We start from the raw sequence: 11,176 nt of genomic DNA on the forward strand, positions 1-11,176 counted from the left end.
AGAGAGAGAGAGAGAGAGAGAGAGAGAGAGAGAGAGAGAGAGAGAGAGAGAAGAAAGAAAGAAAGAAAGAAAGAAAGAAAGAAAGAAAGAAAGAAAGAAAGAGAGAGAGAGAGAAAGAGAGAAGGAAGGAAGGAAGGAAGAAAAAAAAGGAAGCAAGCTTACAATATAATCCAATCTCTCGTAGGGATGTAGGCATGGCTTTTGCTTCCTAACTGATCTCCAGCTAACACCTGGTCAGCGAATGGTCTCTGTGAGCTTTAACATCACCTCTGAGGCCAGGGCCCTACAGTAAGCTACATCCCCAGTCTCTTCTGATGTGCCTCTTATAAAGCAGTCAATTGCCTTTGTTTTAAATGCTCTCCTATAGCATGATACCTTTTTGATAATTTCATTTAGGTTCATCTCCCGAGGTTATGTAAGCCACACAAATCCCTTTGGACACCTTCAGGATGAAAATAATGCAGGAGAATACAAAAAGTGCAAGAACCTAAAGCAAACTAAATTTACTTCAAACATGGGGGTTTTGTTGTTGAGTTGTTTCAGTTGTGTCTGACTCCCTGTGACTCCATTTGGGGTTTTCTTGGCAGAGATACTAGAGTGATTTGTCATTTCCTTCTCCAGCTGATTTTACAGATGAGGAAACTGAGGCAAACAAGGTAAAGTGATTTGCCCAGGGTCATACAGCTAGTAAGTGTTTGAGGCCAGATTTGAACTCAGGTATTCCTGACTCTAGGGCCATTGCTCTATCCATTATACCACTTAGCTGCCCCAGTGAACCCAATATTTGGTTCTAAAACACACTAGTGGGCAAGTAACAAGCATTTATTAAGTTCCTTCCATGTGCCAGGCATAGTGTTAAATGCTAGGGATAGAAACACAAGCAAAGATAGTGCCTGGCCTCAAGTTTATATTCTTTTATTTTTTTAATTTTTAAGCAATCAGGGTTAAGTAACTTGCTCAAGGTTACACGGCCAGTTATTTCTGGGTGTGGTGCTGAGTGTCTGAGCCCAGGATTCGATCTCCAGGTCGTCCCAACACTGGAGCCGGTGCTCTTACTTGCTGAGCCACCTGGCCGCCCCTTCAAGTTTATATTCTAATGGGGGAACATAACATATAAAAGAAGGTGAGGGGGATGAGGGATGGCATGGAGGTGACATCCACAGAGCATTGCTGGGGAGGGCACTGAAGCCTGGCTGAATCGGTCAGTCCCCCAAATGGAGGTCCTGGAAGGAAATCACCACTGGGAAAAGGGGGTCAGATTCCTCCATGAGCAGGCTCCAGGAGCTAAGGGAAGTTCCACGGTGAGCAGGTAGATGAGTCATGGTGGCAAAGTCCCAAAAATCATCCCTAGAGGTACAGCCAGAGAGGGGAATGCTCTCTGCATCATGCCTCTGTCCCAGCCTGTGCCCAATACACCAGATTTACCTGCTCTCTGTTTCCCATGCAGCCTTTTGTGAGTTTTGTTAAGTCCATATGGCTGGCTCAAGTCTGGCCCAGAGTAACAAATCCTAAATCTACTACACTTGGCAAAAGTGCCAAGAGAAGATTTTATATCCATATAGTAGCATCTTCTATCTATATCATTTTATATATATTTCCTATTTATCCATGTGTGTATATATTGTCTCCTCCAATCAAATAAGCTTACTGAGGGCAGGAACTAACTAATTTTTTCCCTTTGTATTTCCCACCTCCTAGCATAGTGAAAACATGTTCTACTTGTCCCATGTTCCTTGACTGGGATAGGGGAAGAGCACTTCCACCACTCAGATTAAAGCAGCAAGTTTGGGAGATGTCCAGGCTCTAGGGTCAGGAAATATTTTAGCCAAGTCACACAAAGGCCCTTTGCTGTCTCCCCTAGAAGATAAAATTCCTACCTGCATAGCATTTGCCCCACTTGGGCCCCTAGGCTACTGGCTATGTGCTCTCTGCCCAAAATGACTTAGCAGTAAGAATACTGGTCACAAAGCACCAAGGGAGAAGAGGCATGATAGACATCATGTCCCCACTTCTTCAAAAGAAATATGACCAGTGAGTGTAAGGTCATCTATGGTGGCCATCAAGAATGGGAAGATTAAAATACAAAGTAAAAGACCCAAACATTCATTCCTTCCAGAATTGCTCTCCTAGCAATTTGAAGGCACCCCCTCCCTACTTAGTGCATATCTGTTCTTGCTCACACTGTGGTTTTTTGCTATTCTGGAAACTCCCTTCCCAGTAATTCTGCTTGTCCAGGCATGAATAAGTAAGCCAAAATAATGGTGGTAAGAGAAGGCTGTAATAAAGGGGCAGACACACCCTGCAAAGGAAAGGGAGGTAACTCTATGGTTTGGGTTTCAACAGGGTGGGCTGCCCTGCCCCAGCACCCTTCCTGGTACCTAAGGCTGAAGGATTCACAAGTTGTAACAACTTGTGACAAGTAGTAGGAAGAACATATAGGGCTGCTTTAGTTCTGTTTTTTCTCCCCAGCATCTAGCACATTATACACAGGAGGGATTCAGTTAAAATTCATTGAGTCAAATTGAATCAACAAATACTCAGCAAACACTGGGATCGAGTTGTAATACAAAGAATGAGACATCTCCCTGTCCCCAGTGGGTTCTTAGGTCCGGCCAGGAAAATGAGACGTACACATGTGAGAGACAGGACAGTATATGCCAACTGAGAATCTAACATGAAGATTAATGTTAATGTTACTGAATTAATAAATTATCTAATATTGCTGGGCTCAAGGAGCTGGGGTCCTTGTCTCATTCCCTTCTCCACTAAAAAGAACCCTCTCAACTCTGGACTTAATCACACAGTTCAGACCAGGTTCAGTCCTAGGGGAATCTGATCTCTGATAAGAAAAGTTGGGCTCACATTCCTTGGCTAGAAGGAATCCCCATCCTGGTACTGTAGAGAAAAAACAAATTGCTTAAGGTTCATAACCCCACAAACTGAGGCATAGAAATGTACTTTATGTAAAATATGAATCAGGTATATGACAGGTATTTTATTTCCTACACACAGGAGGCTAATACTTAAAACCATCTCAACATGGAGCAGTTTGCAGGGTTGCCAGTTAGTCATTTCACATTTCACCTCAGCTCTTCCCTCTCTCCCTAAAAGTCTATGACTTTTGGAAAACTGAGCCAGGGATTTGGATTTTTCCTCTCCATGTGGTCACCTTCTCTAAGAAGCACTGGTGTCATTGTTGAGAACTACTCCCTTTGTCACTAGACAATTCCAACCAAAGGGCCTAAAACCACTCAAACTCACAAGATGACCTGCAGTCTAGGACACATCCATCTCAATACTGATACTCATTCACCCAAAAACCCAGGATCAGGCTTGTCTAATCATGACATGAGATTTAGCTGACAAACACTCATTCTGAAATTTGCCCCAGAGTTGCACAGTGTCACATGAAGGGTCAAAGAGAAGTATAGGGATAGAGTCACAACCTTGCAGAAGGTCTGCCAGATCATCAACTCTCCCTGTTCAGTGGCCATCATGGGGGTTGCTTTCTCATTCCCAAACAGAAGCTCTTTAGCACTGATTCATACATGACAAAAGGCAATAGGTCTTTTTACCCCAAAGAACCAAACCCTTACATCAATGAATGGATCATGCATATGGCCAGAAACAGGTAGGGAATACCCACATTTTCTCAAAACAAACCACATTATGAGTAATATAGATCACAATGTTGAAATTCAAAGGGATAGATTGCTATGGATTACATTGGCCAGAGAAAGATGTTTTGGAAAACCCAAGCCTCTCTGGGTGGATGATATTTGAAGGGGTGGGGGACTTCAGGAAAGAGGAAATAGATACGAAAATAACACATTGGTATGCCCAAAAGGCTATAAAATTGTCATACCCTTTGATCCAGCAATACTAGATCTCTATCCCAAAGAGATCATAAAAAGGGGAAAAGAACCCACAATTATAGCAATTCTTTTTATGGTTTGGCAAAGATTTGGAAACTGAGGGGATGCCCATCAATTGGGGAATGGCTAAACAAGTTGTGGTATATGAATGTAATGGAATACTATCATGCTATAAGAAATGATGAGTAGGCTGATTTCAGAAAAACCTGGAAAGACATGAACTGATGCTGAGTGAAGTGCGCAGAAGTAGGAGAGCATTATACACAGTAAGAGCAATATCGTGCAGTGATGAACGATGATAGACTTAGCTCTTTTCAGCAATACAATGATCCAAGACAATTCCAAAAAACTTGCGATGAAAAATGCTATCCACACCCAAAGAAAGAACTATGGAGTCTGAATACATATCAAAGCATACTATTATCATTTTTTTCTTTCTCATGGTTTTTCCCTTTTGTTCTGATTCTTCTTTCACAATGTGACTAATGTGGAAATATGTTTAACATATTTGTATACATGTAACCTATATCAGATTGCTTGCTGTCTTGGTGGGGGGGTAGTGAAGGGAGGGAGAGAAAAAAACTTTGAATTCAAAATCTTACAAAAATGAATGTTGGAAACTCTCTTTACATGTAATTGGAAAAATACTATTAAGTGAAAAAAAAACAAAAAAAGGTTGGAAGGGATGAACTGGGTATGAAGGTAGAAATTGGGGGAAAAGGGTGAGGAAAAATAAAAGCTCATGTTTCAAAGCCTAACTGTGTCATAGGCATGCATATATGTGCATACACATATACCTGTATATATGTTTGTGTATATGTACACAATACATATGTGTACTGTGTATGTATGTACAGTCTGGGGAAAACAGGAATACAGCTATCCTACCTAGCCTGGCTGTGTCATGGGTATACACATATATGTTTGTATGTATTTGTGTGTGTGTGTGTGTGTATAAAATGAGGAGGGCCTGGACTAGTGCATTGGTAGCATCAGGAATATTAGGAAAAAGGGATCAACAAAATTTGGTAAAGAGGAATTGTAAAATCCAAGCTATAGCCTGGGACCTCTTCTCCCTGACAGCCCCTCCAAGGCTGAACTGTGGGGAGAGGTTCTTACACCAGATGGTTTTGGAGGATGACTCAAGGTAGAGGCTGAAATGATTTCTGTGTAAAGGTCTGGGATAATTTGGTGTGACTCAGGCAGAGACGTTGGATGTTATTCATATCACAGTGCCGGATGAAAATGGAGAATCATTGCTAATGACCTGTAAAGTCAGTTCCTGATGTGACCAGCAGGTGTCAGTCTGTCCCCAACAGAGTTGACTTGTGTCATAGGTTTAAGGATGCGGTTTCTTTTTCCTGCCCCATCCCTCCTGCCCACTTCTTACTTCTACCCCTTTTCCCAGGCCACCCAGGAGTAAGCCTTTGCTGGGTCCATCCAGGACACCAGAAAAAAATATAGAATGAGAGTGTTTGAGGAAAGTGAAGGAAGATGTAATTGAGGGGAAAAACAGGAAGATACATTGGGAACATATAGACAATCCCAAATTGCCCTGAGCCTGCAAGAAGAGCTTAAGAAGGACTGAATAGTCTGTATACCTTGAGGGCTCAACCTTGACGCTGCAGGCTCTGACCTTCAGCCTATGGAGAAAAGGTGGCAGTGGGACTTGAAGGAGATAGAGAATAATAGGGAGCAGGGATAGGGTGGCTAAGAGAAATGGCTTGATCTGGAAAGAGGAATGGATTGAATTCAAATCCTGGGTCTACTATAATATTATATCACCTTGGACAGAGAAGTCATTTTCCCTTTATAGGCCTTGATTTTCTCATCTGTCAGACAAAGGGGCTGAACTCCCTCGTCAGTTCTATGTACCACATTTATAGAAAGCTCACTGAGCACATTTAGAGTGGATTGAGGGTAGGACATACCAGTAACATCTGAGAAATGTGAGGAGGTTTAAACTGGGGAAGAGAAGATTTAGGGAGGATATGATAATTACCTCAATTTATTTATTTTGAAGACTGGGTCCTGCCCAAACCAAAGGGCTCTGAGGTGGGCTAGGAAGGCATAGTAGGAGCCTGCAGCTTGGGGGTAGAGGATGGGTGACCCCTGATCAGAAGCAGTTAAAATCCTGGGAAAAGCAGCTTGGCAGATTGGAGACACACTGATTTTGAAGCCAGGATATCTCAGTTTGAAATCCAGCTATTGATACTTTGTTTAAGAAAGTGATTTAGCCATTGATAGTTATTGGCTGTGTTACAGGTCACTTCCCTTCATGAAAAAGTTTCCTCATCTGTAAAATGGTGGTGGTGATGATGATGATAGCATACCTATTTCACAAGACTGTTTTGAGGAAAACACTTTGTAAACTCTAAAGTATTAGAAAAATGGAAAATTGCTATTACTGTTAATACCCATAGGTCAGAGACAACCTGCCATTTCTGGGGAGCAATTTCCCAGGGACCTCTTCATCCTTTGGTCTTTCACTCTGGAGTCCAACTGCGGGCAAAAGACATATGATGAAAAATGACCAGGCAGCAAAGAAAAAGCTAGGCCTGAGGCCAAAGACTGGCTCTGGAAAAGGGAAAAGAAGCTTTTTCTCTTTCAGTAACATGGCTGCTAAATTTCTTCATAATAACTGCCCCCATTTCTATTGTACATTAAGACTTACAAAAGCATTTTCCCCAAGTCAGGTGAAATAGGAAGTATGAATGTTACTATGCCCATTTTACATTTGAGGAAACTGAGGCTCAAAGGAATGAAATGACCTGTCCAGGGTCACACAGTTTCTAAGCATTAGAACTAGATTTGAAGTGAACTTCAAATCCAATGCTATTTCTGCTTCACTAAGCTGCCTTCTCTCAAGGAATTCCAGGCTGAGGAAAACTGTTGGCCAAGCTGAGCAACCCTAAGGGTGGAGACCTTGGCCGTTCTAGATCTCTTGGTTCTCCTGGGCCCTGCCTACTCTCCTACAGCTTTTTTCTCTCCTGAGATGACACTGTACAAGCTCCATGTCAACACCATCTGGTGATACAAAGAGTTCTCAAATCCATCACTACACCTGGCTCCTGGGAGTGTCACCTGACTCAGTTTTGTATAGTTACCTGAATACAGAAAGGATTGCTTTGACCAGGAGCTGATCCTCTTTTCTGTACTTAGAGACTTCAGGCAAAGTCAAGGCCTAAGCATCATGGGACAAAATATTCTGATTGTTAGGATTATCAGATCTGGTCCTGACCTTAGAGACCACCTAGTCCAATGTTTTAATTTTACTGAGACCTGGAGAGGGGAAAGCACTGTCAGGTACTTTACTGTGTCCACTGTCACATAGGTATTAAGTAGCAGATCCAGATCAGTTTTCTTAGCTCCAAATTTTTTACACTATATCTAAGGCCATGTCCACTACTGAGCTGGTTTACACTAGTGCCCTCAAGGTGGCTTTTTTCTCAACCTTCCTTGGACCTCAGGCTATGCTGTTCATCCTTCATTTTCTAAGAGGACTGATGACACCATAGGGTGATGTCCTGACTTGTGCAGGAACTGAATTTAAGTGAGACACGGTTGCACAAAGTCATCAGCCTCACTCTCTTGTCAGAGCCATCCAAGTCCAGTGGCAAGACCAAATCAAGATAACTGGCAAGGGTCTGGAATGTAGTGGATGACTGTAGTGTCTTCAATGTCTGACCAAGCTCTAAGTGCTCCACAGCACCTGCTTCAGTCACCTTCATGGCCACTGCAACAATTGTTCTCCTCCCCTCATTCTACCAGAGGAAGTCTTCATGTGCTTAGGGAAAACATCTCAGTTACTCTCAGTCTGGGCCAGCCTGTCTGCCAAGACAGTTTTAATGAGGTGTGGCTGCTGCCCATGCTACCACTTCTTGGAGCCACAGGTGGCAGGGTAGGTTGGGCGGCAGGTAGACACCAAAGGTGGATGAGCATGCCTGAAAAGGTGCTAGTCCTCCCTGAATACCCCATGCACCCCACCCCAGATTCTACTTATCCCTGTCCCATCTTCTTTGTCATTCTTGTCACCTCTGGTTAATCTAGCTTTCTCTCTCTCTCTCTCTCTCTCTCTCTCTCTCTCTCTCTCTCTTTCTCTCTCTCTCTCTCTCTCTCTCTCTCTCTCTCTGTCTCTCTCTGTCTCTGTCTGTCTGTCTGTCTGTCTGTCTCTCATCCCCAGAACCTCTGTGTCTGCTGTGTGTGTCACATATATGTCCAATACCTGGATCCTTAATATAGAGGGGCCAAAAAAAGGGCTAGTGCTCCTATCCCTTGGAACATATGGAAGTATAGAGAAAAGTTACAGTTGTTTGATTCATTTTGTTTCTGTTTTCCCTGCCTTTATAAGGACAGAAAAATGGAAGAAAAATGGTGAATAGACAGTTGATAACCAAGAAAAGAAATAGGTTACTTAAACTGCCTAATGAACTCACCATCCTCAAGCCCAGAATTATATTCTAGGGATGTTATAGGCCAGTCTAGTAATGCAGGTTGGAGGTCAGAATGAAATGAGCCACATGAGAACATCTAACAGTTATCCACAACAGTCTTACTTAGTCATAACATGGAAAAGATACTCAACAAGGATATAATACTAGTTGAGATAGACACACTCCTACACCCCCTTTTCCCCATACAGTAACAAGTATAGTCTGCAGGGCAAGGTATGGTGGCTCAGATCACAGTGGTCTGAATACCAAATCTGAAGGGCATCAGCTCCTCATAAACTAGCTTTCTCTTTTACATTTTTTTAAAATTTAATTTATTTTTTGGTTATATTTTAAGTTCTGAACTCTCACTTTTATTATATTGACTCTGCCCACCCATGCACAATTAATATTTCTCCAATTATTTAAGTCTGACTTTATTTGTATAAAAAGTGTTTTATAATTATGTTCATGTAGTTCCTGGGTTTGTTTTGCAGATACACTCCCAAGTATTTTATGCTGTCTATGGCTATTTTAAATGGAGGTATCTCTTACTACCTCTTGCAGGATTTTGTGGATGATATATAGAAATGCAGATAATTTATGTGGGTTTATTTTATATCCTGCTACTTTGCCAAAATCATTGTTTCAATTAGATTTTTAGTTGTATCTCTAGGATTTTCCAATTATATTATATTATATGCAAAAGAGATAATTTTATTGCTTCATTGCTCATTCTGATTCCTTCAATTTCTTTTTCTTCTCTTATTGCTATTGCTAGCATTTCTTTCTTTTTTTTTTTAAGCAATTGGGGTTAAGTAACTTGCTTAAGGTTTCATGGCCAGTTATTTCTGGGTGTGGTGCTAAGTATCTGAGCCTGGATTCAATCCCCCAGTCATCCCGACACTGGGGCCGGTGCTCTTACTCTCTGAGCCATCTGGTGGCCCCTGCTAGCATTTCTAATACAATGCTGAACAATACTGGTGATGATAGGTATCCTTGTTTCACACCTGATCTTATTGGGGAGGCTTCTAGTTAATCCCCATTACAGATAATGCTTGCTGATGGTTTTAGGTAGATACTTCTTATCATTTTAAGGAAAAATCCAAGTGTTTTTAATAGGAATGAGTGCTGTAGTTTGTCAAAAGCTTTTTCTGCATCTGTTGATATAGTCATATGATTTTTGTTACTTTTTATTATTGATATAATCAATTATGTTAATAGTTTTCCTTATGTTGAAGCATTCCTACATTCCTGGCATAAATTCCACTTGGTCACAATATATGATCTTTGTGCTATATATTGTTGTAGTCTCCTAGCTAGTGTTTTATTTAAACTTTTTTTGATCCATAGTTATTAGTGGAATTGGTCTGTAATTTTCTTTCTCTGTTTTTGCTCTCTCTGTTTTAGGTGTCAGCACCACATTTGTTTCATAAAAGCAGCCTATTGTTGCAAATAATTTATTTAATATTGGAATTAGTTGATCTTTAAATATTTGGTAGAGTTCACTTGTGAATCCATCTGGTCCTGATGATTTTTTCTTAGAGGGCTCATTTTTGACCTATTCAATTTCTTTTTCTAAAGTAGGTTTATTTAGACATTCTATTTCTTCTTCTGTTAATCTAAGCAGTTTATATTTTTAAAGTATTCTTCCATTTCTCTTAAATTGTTAAATTTGTTGGCATATAATTGGCAAAATAACTCCAAATAATTGTTTTGATTTCATCTCCATTAGTGATATATTCACCCTTTTCATTTTTGACACTAATGAATCAGTTTTCTTTTCTCTCTTTTAAAATCATATTAACCAATGATTTAATCTATTTTATTGTTTTTTTATAAGACCAACTCCTAGGGTTCTGGCCTCAGACACTTAACACCCACACAAAAATAACTAGCCGTGTAACCTTGGGCAAGTTACTTAACCCCAATTGCCCTCCAAAAGGCAAAAAAAAAAAAAAAAGACCAACTCCTAGTTTTATTTATCAATTAAAAGGTTTTCTTACATTCAATTTTATTAATCTCACCTTTAATTTTTTTTTTAAGCAATTGGGGTTAAGTAACTTGCTCAAGGTTACATGGCCAATTATTTCTGGGTGTGATGCTAAGTATCTCTGCCTGGATTCAATCCCCATGTCATCCTGACAGTGAGGCCCATTCTTTTACTCTCTGAGCCACCTGGCCACCTCTAAGCAATTGGGGTTAAGTGACTTGCTCAAGGTTACACCTTAAGGCCAGGTGTTTCTGGGTGGGTGCTAAGTGTCTAAGCCCGGATTTGATACCTAGGTCATCCCTACACTAGGGCCGGTGCTCTTACTTGCTGTGCTACCTGGCCGCCCCCTCACCTTTAATTTTTAGGATTTCCAATTTGGTGTTTAATTGGGGATTTTTAATTTGTTCTTTTTCTAGTTTCTTAAATTGTGTACCTAATTTATTAATCTGTTCTTTTTCTATTTTAATGGTATAAGCATTTAGAGATATAAATGTTCTTCTGATTGCTGTTTTTGTTGTACCCCACAAGTTTTGGTATGCTGTCTCATTATCTTTAAAAATTAATTGGAGAGGGGGCAGCTAGGTGGTGAAGTGAATAGAGCACTGGCCCTGGAGTCAGGAGGACCTGAGTTTGGATCTGGCCTCAGACACTTAATACAAAAAGTAGCTGTGTGACCTTGGGCAAGTCACTTAACCACAATTGCCCTCCAAAAAAAAGGCAAAAAAAATTAATTGGAGACTAAATAAACAGATTTTTAAAAATGAATTGGTTAAAGAACAAATCATAGAAACAAATACTTTTATTAATCTGTTTTCATGGTACCTTATTAAATATAATTTTTATTACATTAAGATCTAAAAAGGATACATTTAATATTT

Source organism: Petaurus breviceps, unplaced genomic scaffold (assembly GCF_028583685.1).
Source record: "Petaurus breviceps papuanus isolate PSGF00001 unplaced genomic scaffold, PetGlider_PUasm1.0 227, whole genome shotgun sequence".
Taxonomy (NCBI): Eukaryota; Metazoa; Chordata; class Mammalia; order Diprotodontia; family Petauridae; genus Petaurus; species Petaurus breviceps.